General features: G+C 42.0%; 1 long non-coding RNA gene across 1 annotated transcript in view; it reads left to right on the top strand.

Moving 5' to 3' along the window:
* LOC116515300 overlaps positions 1-13,425 on the top strand; it is a 17,358-nt gene extending 3,933 nt beyond the window's left edge. Inside the window, exons 2-4 of the long non-coding RNA XR_004256234.1 lie at positions 585-716; positions 10,686-10,790; positions 13,032-13,425. This is a non-coding gene — a long non-coding RNA (uncharacterized LOC116515300). The remainder of the gene's footprint in view (positions 1-584; positions 717-10,685; positions 10,791-13,031) is intronic.

The following is a 13,425-nucleotide window of genomic DNA, read 5'->3' as shown; positions in this document are numbered from 1 at the left end:
TAGAACAGAATAGAGTAGAATAGAATAGAAGAGGATAGACTAGACTAGAATAGGAGATGGGATGGAATGGAATAGAGAAGAGTAGAATAAGATAGGATAGGATAGGAGATGGAATGGAATAGAGTAGAGTAGGGAAGAATAGAATAGAATAAAACAACAGAACGAATGTAGGAGAGAACAGAACAGAATAGAGTAGAATAGAATAGAATTATTTATTGGCCAAGTGTGATTGGACACACAAGGAATTGGTCTTTGGTGCAGATGCTTTCAATGTACATGAAGAAAAATAAAATAGAATACATTCATCAAGAATCATAAGACACAACTCTTAGTGATAGTCGTAAGTTACTAATAAGCAATCAAATCATATTAGGAAACAAATAAAACAATGTAAATTGTAAAGTTACAAGCAACATGGTTACAGTCATAAGTGGGAAGAGATGGACACTAGGAAGAAAGAGAAGAATAAGAAAAAAAACCCATTTGGGTTTTAACGGTTGCCTGCTAGGGGAGGATGTCAACGGAACTTTTGCACACACACACACACACAAACAGCTTCTGAGTGGAATTTTGCTTTCCGGCAGGAGTAAACAATGGAAGTGACGGTCTGGTGTGCAAAGGTGTGTGAGCCACGGAATGTAATGCTACGTTGGACCACAAGATGACTCTGTCGGACAAGTTGCTGCTCAAGAAAACTTAAAAAAAACAACCAAAAGGTAGGAAGTTAGAAGGCTCCTTGTTTGGAAAAAGGGGGGGGGGGAGAGTTTTGTTTCCACCCAAGATGCATCCCAGGTTGCTTACCAAGCTAGCAAATGCATTCACACAAACACCAAAGCAGAATTAGTGTTAATTTTGGAGGAGGGAAGTGGTGTTAGACCGTAGTAGGTGCAAATCAGAAGTTCTCGCAGTGGCTTTTATTAGCAAACAAATTAAAAGTCCTCTTTTACGAGGACTTTGCTCTGTATTTCCTTCCTTCTTTTCCTCCCTTCTTTTCCTTCCTTCTTTCCCTCTTTCTTTCCTCTCTTTCTTCCTTTGTTCCGTCATTTTTCCTTCCTTCCTTCCTCCCTTCCTTCCTTCCTTCCGTGACTGCTCATAGCTTATCCCTCCCTCTCTCCCCCCTCCCGCCTCTCTCCCCATTGCTCTGTATTTCCTTCCTTCTTTTCCTCCCTTCTTTTCCTTCCTTCTTTTCCTTCCTTATTTCCTCTTTCCTCTCTTTCTTCCTTTGTTCTGTCATTTTTCCTTCCTTCCTTCCTTCCTTCCTTCCGTGACTGCTCATAGCTTATCCCTCCCTCTCTCCCCCCTCCCGCCTCTCTCCCCATTGCTCTGTATTTCCTTCCTTCATGTATTCATTCATTCATTTTTTCCTTCCTCCCTTCCTTTGTTTTTCCTTCCTTCCACCCTTCCTCCGTCCCTTCCTCCCTCCCTCCCTCCTTTCTTCCTTCCTTCCATGACTGGTCGTATCTTATCCATCCATCTCTCTCTCTCTCTCTCTCTCTCTCTCTCTCCCTCCCTCCCTCCCTCCCTCCCTCTCTCCCTCTCTCCCCTAGTTAATCTTTGTATATACAATATATATGAATATATTGTGCAGCACTTCATTCTTAGCTGCGTCCTGTTGCAACCGTCATTTCTTTGTTATCATATTCTGTTAGCAATGAGGTTGGATTTTTACATATCTATATTTATGACATTACTTTAATTGCATCTGGCTGAAATATTGCAGTCAAATCCCATTTCAAGTTTTTCTTCAAAGGAAACAAGTCAGGTTTTCCTGGTAGCTTGATTTTGCTCACAATAATGTTATCACATCACTTGAATTTACTCTTCAAAGGAATGATAATGACTGTCTTCTCCTGGATCCAGGGGAAGAGGGGGCGGGGAGGAGAAAGAAAGGCGTCCCATTTCAAAATATATTCTTAGCTGAGATTTGGCCAACTTTATTTATTCATTGGCACAGCTGCCCATCTCAAGAAATGACTTTGGATGGTGAAGCCTCTTAAAATGAATTTCATTGTCTGCGGTGGCTTCTTTACTGGCTGTTCTTTGCCAAAGGAATTGTGTCTTTTTCTTCCTTCTGATGAAGCTCAAATGGAAACTCCCTGCAACTTGGAGAAATGGGCTACGTGAACAAACTCGAGGAGCAGGAAAAAGAGCCACAGCCAAGATAGCAATGTCAAAAGAGAAATCCGAGTCCAAAATAGGAATAGCAAATAAATAAATAAATAAATACATACATACATACATACATACATACATACATACCACTATACATACATACGTATTGTGTCACAACCCCTGGTATGCCCAAATATTTATTTATCAGCACAAATGCAACACACACACACACACACACACACACACAAATGTATTTGTGTTGTATTTGTGCTGATAAATAAATAAAGCACAAATACAACACAAATGTAACAAAGGCAACAGTAAAAATATTGGGTTTCCGTCTGGATGGTCTCTTGTGACGAGCCGATAGACAGAGAATGGAAACAGTAGGCTTTCTCCCATATTTGGGCATACCAGGGGTTGTGATATATATATATATATATATATATATATATATATATATATATATATATATATATATATATATATATATATATATATACACACACACACACACACACACACACACACACACACACACACACACATACATATATTTCGGATCTCAGATTATTTTCATCTATATATATAAAAGCAAAATACTACTCACTCATCACGAAATCTCCAGAACCATAAAGCCTACAAACTTGATATTTGGCACATATTCCTCTTGGCTTCTAGGTGCTCGCTAAGAAAGGATTTTTTTTCAAAATGACCATCAGATCATTAGTGTTTCTTATATTTTTGTTAACACGCTCTGATGCTGAGGAGTTAGACATTCTACTCTCCCTCCCCACGTAAAAAGATCTCTGTTCCTACTGCCACTTGGGCATGGGTGTGGCCAGCGCGTGACTCATCTGGCCTGCAGGCTGGCACTTTAGACATTCTACTGCCCCTCCCCATCTGAAAAAAAATACTCTGATGCTAAGGAGTTGGATTGAGGGAGAGAAGGGGATAAGATAGGCGAGGCCTCCGTGGGGCAAGCCTGAGGAAGAGAAGGGGAGAAGGGAGGCCGATCATAACTACTCATTAATTTTCAAACTATAAGTGTCGATTTATCAAGCCCGATCACGTAGTGTCGTAGTGGAGCACGGTTATCCAGCTAGTTTTTAGGATAAAGTCATGTTCAGTTGCAGGAAACCACAGCCTTATCATTAGCATTCATAACTCATCTCCTGATCTGGAGTATCTCAAAGGATTGGCAAAAATGAGCTATTTCTGCTCATTTTTACGAAATCTGTGGCATGCATTGAAGCTTCCAGAAAATCGATGGCAGGACACCACTTGATTAAGAACCCGAGTGCCTGGGAGGAGAAAGGACCGTAACAAGGTCAAGAAGTCTTGTGACACTGAGAACAAAACCGGTAGAAGATATTGACAAAAGGCTGGTGAGAAACTCAAGCGGGCCAGCCAGAAGTCCTTAAGAAAAGCAAAATGATTTACAAATGAAGGAATGGGGTTGTATAGCTGTAATCCTTCCGGAAAAGGTGTCCGTTTAACCACCCTGAATTGCAATCCGTTTCCAATGACAGCATTAAAAGCCTCCATAGTGCCTCCATCCCTGGAGTTAGCGGGAAACCCAGGTGCCTTCTAGCCGTGAAAAAATGCCTAGCCTTTTATTTTTATCCAGCCAGATAGCGGTGCATAATTTATCAAACTTGTTTCTTTCGCTCATTCTAATAAATAGATAAGCTCTTTTACAACGCCCGTTGGGCCTGCAGGAGAAGACCTAAAAACAATCGTAGGAAGCCACAGAAATAGGCTTGGTAAATAAATTTGATTTGGAGGAGACCAAGCGTGCTTTCTCTGCTTAAAGATATTTTTTATGAAATGAAGTTCTTTCACACTGCAAGTCATTAGTTCTCTTCCCCTTCTCCTCCCTCCCTCCCTCCCTCCCTTCTCCGCTATAACTGTACACAGAATCTTGGCCAATGAATGTTTAAGCGATGTGAAGACAGATTCCTCCCTCCCTCCCTTCTCTCCCCTCCCTCTCTCCCTCCCTCCCTTCCTCCTTTCCTTCCTTTTCCACCATAACTACATACGGAATCTTGGCCAATGAATGCTTAAGTGATGTGAAGATAGATTTCTCCTTCCCTCCCTTCTCTCCCCTCCCTCTCTCCCTCCCGCCCTCCCTCTCTCCCGCCCTCCCTCTCTCCCTCCCTCCCTTCCTCCTTTCCTTCCTTTTCCACCATAACTACATACGGAATCTTGGCCAATGAATGCTTAAGTGATGTGAAGATAGATTTCTCCTTCCCTCCCTTCTCTCCCCTCCCTCTCTCCCTCCCTCCCTCTCTCCCGCCCTCCCTTCCTCCTTTCCTTCCTTTTCCGCCATAACTACATACAGAATCTTGGCCAATGAATGCTTAAGTGATGTGAAGATAGATTCCTCCCTCCCTCCCTTCTCTCCCCTCCCTCTCTCCCTCCCTCCCTCTCTCCCTCCCTCCCTTCCTCCTTTCCTTCCTTTTACGCCATAACTACATACAGAATCTTGGCCAATGAATGCTTAAGTGATGTGAAGATAGATTCCTCCCTCCCTCCCTTCTCTCCCCTCCCTCTCTCCCTCCCTCCCTCTCTCCCTCCCTCCCTTCCTCCTTTCCTTCCTTTTACACCATAACTACATACAGAATCTTGGCCAATGAATGCTTAAGTGATGTGAAGATAGATTTCTCCTTCCCTCCCTTCTCTCCCCTCCCTCTCTCCCTCCCTCCCTCTCTCCCTCCCTCCCTTCCTCCTTTCCTTCCTTTTCCGCCATAACTACATACAGAATCTTGGCCAATGAATGCTTAAGTGATGTGAAGGTAGATTCCTCCCTCCCTCCCTTCTCTCCCCTCCCTCTCTCCCTCCCTCCCTCTCTCCCTCCCTCCCTTCCTCCTTTCCTTCCTTTTTCGCCATAATTACATACAGAATCTTGGCCAATGAATGCTTAAGTGATGTGAAGATAGATTCCTCCCTCCCTCCCTTCTCTCCCCTCCCTCTCTCCCTCCCTCCCTCCCTCCCTTCCTCCTTTCCTTCCTTTTCCGCCATAACTACATACAGAATCTTGGCCAATGAATGCTTAAGCGATGTGAAGACGGATTCCTCCCTCCCTTCTCTCCCCTCCCTCTCTCCCTCCCTTCTCTCTCCTCCCTCCCTTTCTCTCCTTCCTTCCTTCCTCCCTCCCTCTTTTCTCTCTTTTCCCTCCCTTTCTCTCCTTCCTTTCTTCCTTCCTCCCTCCCTTCTTCCCGCCATGAGGACCCGGATTGTTGGGGGCGATATGCTGACTCTGTAAACCGCTTAGAGAGGGCTGAAAGCCCTATGAAGCGGTATATAAGTCTAACTGCTATTGCTATAACTGCATACAGAATCTTGGCCAATGAATGCTTAAGCAATGTGAAGAGAAATTCCTCCCTCCCTCCCTGTCTCTCCTTCTTTCCTTCCTTTCTTCCTCCCTCTCTCCCTTATCATAAAAATTGAGGTCATAAGAAAGTTTAAAACAGATTCTTCTCATCTGTGTCACGAAAGCTGTCAGTTTGGTAAGATTTCAGAACACAGCGAGTTAATTTTTTTTTTCTTAAGCTACCCATGGTAGCCAAAATAACTCCATGGAGTTATTCTACTAATTAATTGTAACATTCCTCCTTTTAAGGGCTTAGACAAATTATTCACGGTGCACCTGTGAACTGTGGTAGTAAAGGCTACGGTTGTGAATGTCTTTTAAGCTCCGCCAAAGATAATATGAGTCATAAAATCAGCTTATTCCAGTAAGTGTGATTTTGGGTCCTAGAGAAGAGCCCGGAGTAGCAATAGTGAGGAAGATAATTGAGTATTGCATCATCTGCTACAAATGTAATAAAATAGCTACCAGCGGGGACGTGTTTGGAATGATCCTATTAAACCTCATATTTGAGATTAGGAAGAATAACATCATGTCTCCCATGGTAAAAATATACTAATAAAGATGACAATAATATTAATGGATTTATGGTAGACAATTGTCTTTATTGCCCAAGAACAAATTTGTTAAGGAGACAAAAATCGGTACGAACTTCTCTTTCATGCCTAAACTTCTGTTAATTTTTCTCCATAAGAGGCTCAGATGCTCTGCCCTTCACACACACACACTCACGCGCGCGCACGCTTAACACAAAAATATTTATTGGATTATTGACTTGGCTTGAAGTATCCTGTGCCAACAAGGCTTATCTCTCTCTATTAGCCACGCTATGCAAAGAAAGACAGTTCCCATGCTTTATTGTGACTTTTGGGAAGAAGCCACAGGACGCCACGGAGTTTCTTTCCACAAATGCTCTTAACTTAAATGAAGACATACACCATGCTCTCCAAAGAACTTCGCATGGGACTTTTATTGCTTTCTTCGATGGCCATGAGTTTCCCGAGATAATTGCGTTCAGTACCGGTGGAAGTTATGGGAGTCCTTTTCCATGACATTCTCTTCTCAATAGCTTTGAAGCTCTTTTTCGGTTGGGCTAAAATGAGCTTCTGTCATTTATTTGTTTCAAACTAAGCAAATAGTAGTAGACTTATATACCGCTTCATAGGGCTTTCAGCCCTCTCTAAGCGGTTTACAGAGTCAGCATATCGCCCCCAACAACAATCCGGGTCCTCATTTTACCCACCTCGGAAGGATGGAAGGCTGAGTCAACCCTGAGCCTGGTGAGATTTGAACAGCCGAACTGCAGAACTAGCAGTCAGCTGAAGTAGCCTGCAGTGCTGCACTCTAACCACCGCGCCACCTCGGCTCTTGAGGGGACCTCGCGAAAAATCCAAGAAGCTTCATCTAAACAGGGAAGCAAAGTTGGGTGAAAGTTGTAGAGCATGCCATTTGTGGTGGAAAGTGGACATCCTGGTTTCCTCTGTCCAGCTAAGTCCAAGAAATCTGGAACCAGATGACAAGAAGTCCATCTGTCTGCGGTCCAGTCTAAGGTTTTCTTCCATGCTTCCTCTCTAGATTTTTTTAAAAAAAGAATAGAATAGAATTCTTTATTGGCCAAGTGTGGTTGGTCACACAATGAATTTGTGCATATGAATTTGCATCTCAGGGATTGAGGGAGCATATGCACAAATGCTCTCAGTGTACATAAGGACTTAAGAGCCGAGGTGGCGCAGTGGTTAAATGCAGCACTGCAGGCTACTTCAGCTGACTGCAGTTCTGCAGTTCGGCGGTTCAAATCTCACCGGCTCAGGGTTGACTCAGCCTTCCATCCTTCCGAGGTGGGTGAAATGAGGACCCGGATTGTTGTTGGGGGCAATATGCTGACTCTGTAAACCGCTTAGAGAGGGCTGAAAGCATATGTTCTCAGTGTACATAAGGACAATAAAAATACATTCATCGAGAATAAAAAGATGCAACACTTACTGATAGTCAAGGTTACTAATAAGCTATCAAATCATACTAGGAAACAATAAAAACAATATAAATTGAAAGATACAAGCAACATGGTTATAGTCATATGTGGGGAGAGAGAGATACTAGGAAGGAAGAGAAGAATAATAGTAATACATTCTTGGTAAAATTATTGACATTGTGTTGTGGGAATTAATTGTTTAGCAGAGTGATGGCGTTTGAGAAAAACTGTCCTTGTGTCTAGTTGTTCTGGTGTGCAGTGTCCTATAGCCTCGTTTTGAGGGTAGGAGTTGAAACAATTTATGTCCAGGATGTGAGGGGTCTGTAGATATTTTCAGGGCCCTCATTTTGAGTGTGCAGGTCCTCGATGGAAGGCAGGTTGGTGGCCATTGTTTTTTCTGTAGTTCTAATTATCCGTTGAAGTCTGTGCCTGTCTTGTTGGGTTGCAGAACCAAACCAGACAATTACGGAGGTGCAGATGACAGACTCAATAATTCCTGTGTAGAACTGAATCAGAAGCTCCTTGGACAGTTTGAGCTTTCCTTTCTTTTTCTTGGTGGATTAGCCAAAAATGACTGGGTTTTGATGTTCCCATGACATGATTGCCTCTCAGGGATTGAGGGAGCTCATGGTTCTTTGGATCCCCAAAGATGGCGTTGTTTTAATTGAAGGGCTCTGCAACGTGCCAATTCCACCCAGTTCTTCTTGGACAAGTTGAAACCGCGAGAGGTCGTCACACTATCTCAAAACCATTGATGTAGCAAGCCTCTTGATGTCACCTTCACCAGAGGTTCCTTCAAGCACATCAGGCATGGACCTGTGGCAACCCAGAGAGGAGCTCCCCATTTTGAAGGACACGGGACTTCCTTCCACCCAACAGCCTTCCTCTTGGTTTGGACATCAAGGACAGTGGGTGACAGTGGTGATTTATATGGAGCGCGGAAGCAACATGATTAGTTAATTTCATGCTTAATTTCTTCCCTCTAAGAAGGTGCAAATAAACAAGGAGAACACAGAAAGGATGAGACCTCATTTTCCTATTTAGGTTCCTGGTGACTTGATAGGAAAACACTGGAAGATTTTTTTTACCCGTCCTTTGCTCTGTTGATGGGACTTTCATTCCCCCCTGAAAATAGTGATGGATGAGCTAATTATTTCCCCTTCCTTTTTCTTGGTCTTTGCGTGAGATTTTGTGTTCAAACTTTCAAGTTTGGTGTGTGTTTATTCAGAAGGAAATCACATCTGAATTGTGATTCTGAGGAAACAGCAGAATTAAAAAAAACAACATAATTCACTCAATAACCGGACAAGCTCAGACTGTCTAATCTTAATCTACAGGTAGAAACTCACACTTTAAAAATGTTCCCTTAAGTAAAATCTTTCAGCAGGTAGAAAATTAGCACACCCGAAAGCAGAGATCTACGGAGATTCTCTGCCACCCACGGTTGTCTCAAAGGTGCTTTTTCAAGACTTTCTGTTTTTTCTTTGAAGATGTTTTGCTTCTCACCCAAGAAGCTTCTTCAGTTCTGAGAAAATCTGAAGAAGCTTCTGAGAGAAGCTGAGGAAGCTTCTTGGATGAGAAGCGAAACCTCTTCAGAGAAAAAATCCAGAAAGTCCAGTTGCCTCTTGAAAAAAAAACCCCCACCTTTGGGACAATCAGGAAGCAAACTGATTTATAAAGCAGGAAATCTTCTGTTGAAGTAATTTTTCTTATAATCAAAACATACCACCACTTTTCAGATCCGGCTACTTCCTGCTACTTTAAAAAAATAATGTTTTATATAGTTATTAATACAAGGTGGATTTTCTCATGGTTGCTAGGGGTGGGGTGGGGGGGCTGCGCAGATGCGATTGTGCTAAATCCTCCTGCTCCTGCGATAAAAACCACAGAATCGCTGCATTTCCTCCCCCCCCCCCCACAATCTTCTTCAACCCTTTTAAGTTTTGTTGCGAAAAAGAAGAGGCGAGGAGGGGATCCCCAAAGGGCTAAACTTAAACTGTTTATCCAATTTATTGCTGAGACATCTTTCCTGCCTCTTTCTCTTTTAAGCTGATGGATTCGTTAGCGAGCCACATGGAGGTGCTATAACCATTGTAAATGATCCCTTCGACTTTCTTTATAGTAGTTGAGAATCACCAGAAATTCAGTAAATGCAAGGTGGAAAACCTCTCCTTTCCTTCTTCTTTTTGGACAACATTTCCTTGACATCAACTTGCTTAATTTCCTACTGCATCTGAAAATATGTATGTATGCATGTATGTATGTGTGTGTGTGTGTGTGTGTGTGTGTGTGTGTGTGTGTATATGTATGTATATGTATGTATATGTATGTGTATGTATGTGCATGTATATGTATGTATATGTATATATATGTATATATATATGTATATATATGTATATATATATAAGTATATATGTATATGTGTATATATATATGTGTGTGTGTATATATACATATACATACATACATACATACATACACACATATACATACATACATACATACATACATACATATATATATATATATATATATATATATATATATATATATATATATATATATATATGTTTGGTATTTGTGCTGATAAATAAATAAAGGGAGACTAGTATAGATCTATTTCAAGCTATTTAGTTCTCATCAGCTAGCCATACCCTTACTGGGATTCGAACCTGGGCTATATTAGGAAGGGTATGACTAGCTGATGAGAGCTAAATAGCTTGAAATAGATCTATACTAGTCTCCCTTTATTTATTTATCAGCACAAATACCAAACAAATATAACAAAGGCAACAGTAAAATATTGGGTTTCTGTCGTGATGGACTCTTGTGACGAGCCGATTGACAGATAATGGAAGCAGTTAGCTTCCTCCCATAATTGGGGCATACCAGGGGTTGTGACACTAAATTATACATACATACATACATACATACATACATACATACATACATACATACATACATACATAGCATTTAAGCCAGTGATGCAAACCCATCGCCTTTTTAAAAAAAAAAAAAAAAAAAACTTTTCACCAAGTCCGTAACTTCGAATAACTTAATTGTGTCGATCCAGATGGGTTAACAAAAACATCTTGTGACTTTTTTGGGGCGGGGGGGTTGACAGTGGGTTCTTCCCCTCCTTCTTGTAAAAAAATTTTTCAGTGGAAACTGCTTGCTTCCATTCATCTTTCTCTTTCACCTCAGTTGTTTCTCTTCTACCTTTTGCAGCTCGGATACATCGATGAGAAATATAGATTGGATGAAGGAGACCGAAGGTCTTGAGACACCTTGGCCAAATTTGGACCGGTCCTACCTGATGCAATTTATCTCAAGGTAGGAGGATAAGATTAAGGTTGAGGAACAAGTATGAACAGATGGGAGCTTCTTGGAGGAAAAAGGGATAACCAGGACTATTTCGGGATCTTAAGATTCAGCATGTGTCTATCATATTATATTAGAAGTATACTAATAATCTTCTATATATATATAAAAATGGCAGTGTCTCTGTGTGTCTCTGTTTGTGTGTGTATCAGTGGTGGGATTCAAATTATTTAACGACCGGTTCTCTCACCTAATGACCAGCTGGGTAGGCGTGGCTCGGTGATCATGTGACTGCGTGGGCATGGCGAACTCAATGTCACTCATGTCGATGGGTGCTTCACCTTAGCTGTGACAATGTCATAAGGGTTAACCAGAGAGGTAGTTTCTGTAAGCAGGGCAATAAAGATCAGATTAGAAACAACACCAGAATGTTTCCTTCCTGCCTTCCTTATAGGATTAGCTTTGTAAAGTGGGGAAAAAACAAAAGGAGATTTCTTCCAACAACCGGTTCTCCGAACTGTTTAGAAAGTTAACAACCGGTTCTCCCGAATAGGTGCGAACTGGCTGAATCCCACCACTGGTGTGTATGTTCCAGCATAACTCTGGAATGCCTGAAGCAATTTCAACCGAACTTAGTCTCTGGAAAAAAATACTGTGAGGGGTAAGGCACTCCTAACACCCCTCAGGATGTGTGTTCTGTTAAGATACAGCCTGTTATGCCTTACAATGGATTCTACCGTACTGCCTTAAAATGGCTCCTACTGTGCAGCGCAGTGGAGTTGCCATGGTAACGGCTTCACAGTACTCCGCCAGGGGGCTCCCTCTGGTAAGGGGGGGAAATCCAACGTTAGGAATCACGTTTGGTCCGGACATTTCCCCCCCTACAAATAAATACCTGGGCAATTGGTGGGTTATCGGCTAGTAATATTATATTAATAATCCTATAACGGTGTTCAGAAGGATTTCATAGGTGAAGAAATTAATGAGAAAAAAAAGAATCTAAGACAGGGCATAATAAAAAAAGCAAATCTGAAATTAATTCAAGTGAGAAGAAAAGGATGACAGCAGAGTCCAAAGTGATTTCACAGCTAGATTAATGATCTGAATACACACACACACACACACACACACAAAACACACACACACACACACACACAAACACAAACACATTGTATTTATATGCAGCCAGTATGCATTATTTCAAAACCATCAAAGAAAGAGAAAGAATATTTTGGACATGGGATGAGACACCCGGAAAAATACGGCATCCTTCACTTAATTCTCCTGGGAAAGATTGAAGGCAAAAGAGATCCAGGCAGAAGAAGAAGAACATCATGGCTTCAAAATCTAAGGGACCAGTTTGGACAAAACTCAGCAACACTTTTTTCATGCGGCTGTTGATAAAAATAGGATGGCCAACATGATCACCAATGTCCAATGATGGATATGGAAGGAGGAGGAGGAGGAGGAAGAGGAGGAGGAGGAGGAGGAGGAGGAGGAGGAGGAGGAGGAGGAGAAGAAGAAGAAGAAGAAGAAGAAGAAGAAGAAGAAGAAGAAGAAGAAGGGAGAAGGAGAAGGAGAAGAAAGGAGAAGGAGAAGAGAGGAGGAGGAGGAGAGAAGAAGAAGGGAGAAGGGAGAAGAAAGGAGAAGGAGAAGAGAGGTGGAGGAGGAGAAAAGAAGAAGAAGAAGAAGAAGAAGAAGCAGAAGAAGCAGAAGAAAAGAAGAAGAAGAAGAAGAAGAAGAAGAAGAAGAAGGGAGAAGGGAGAAGGAGAAGAAAGGAGAAGGAGAAGAGAGGAGGAGGAGGAGAAAAGAAGAAGAAGAAGGGAGAAGGGAGAAGGAGAAGAAAGGAGAAGGAGAAGAGAGGAGGAGGAGGAGAAGAAGAAGAAGAAGAAGAAGAAGAAGAAGAAGAAGAAGAAGAAGAAGAAGAAGAGGAAGAAGAAGAAGAAGAAGAAGAAGAAGAAGAAGAAGAAGAAGAAGAAGAAGAAGAAGAAGAAGAAGAAGAAGAAGAAAGAATGCATTCAGGTTTCTATTTAAAGAACTTGGATGTCACAAAGGGCTGAGTGGTGTTGACATTTTATCTTTCCACAACCCCAGAGAGAGACAGAAAAAAAACCCCCACACATCTGGGAGGACACCAGAAGTTGCTTGGGTTTGCAATTTTCAGGTGGGGGGGGAATGCAGATGTGTTAAGAGTCTGATCTCGTGTTCCTCTGGGTTATTTGGGATTCAGGTTTGTTTCTGCTGAAGATACAGGTTGTGTCCCTCGTCAGCATTTTGTCCACGAAGAAGCAATGCCAGCAAAAAGACCCAACAACCCCAGAGTTCGATGCGAGAGACTTAATTGTTTTCTCCCCAGACGAACGGTCTGGTTTTCGTAGTCATTTTCCATTTGTCTTTTGCAAAAGACAAACTCCGCTGATTTGGTTCTCCAGTAATGGATGGCTTGGCCACTTGGAGGAGGGTAACCCAAGTTCCTAGATAGCTGCAAGGAACTGCGAAACAAAGACCCAAACCAGCAGATTCCTTGTGCAGTCGGATTTCTCTGGTGTGTTTTTCAAATTGATTTTGTATTAAATGCATTTCTTAGTGCTTTATAAACGTCATCTTGTCTGGGTGTGTAAATTGCTTAACCGTACAAATTAGATTC

Source organism: Thamnophis elegans, chromosome 12, assembly GCF_009769535.1.
Source record: "Thamnophis elegans isolate rThaEle1 chromosome 12, rThaEle1.pri, whole genome shotgun sequence".
Lineage (NCBI taxonomy): Eukaryota > Metazoa > Chordata > Lepidosauria > Squamata > Colubridae > Thamnophis > Thamnophis elegans.
Note: the sequence above shows the minus strand (reverse complement) of the source record. Positions and strands in the feature narration are given on the sequence as shown.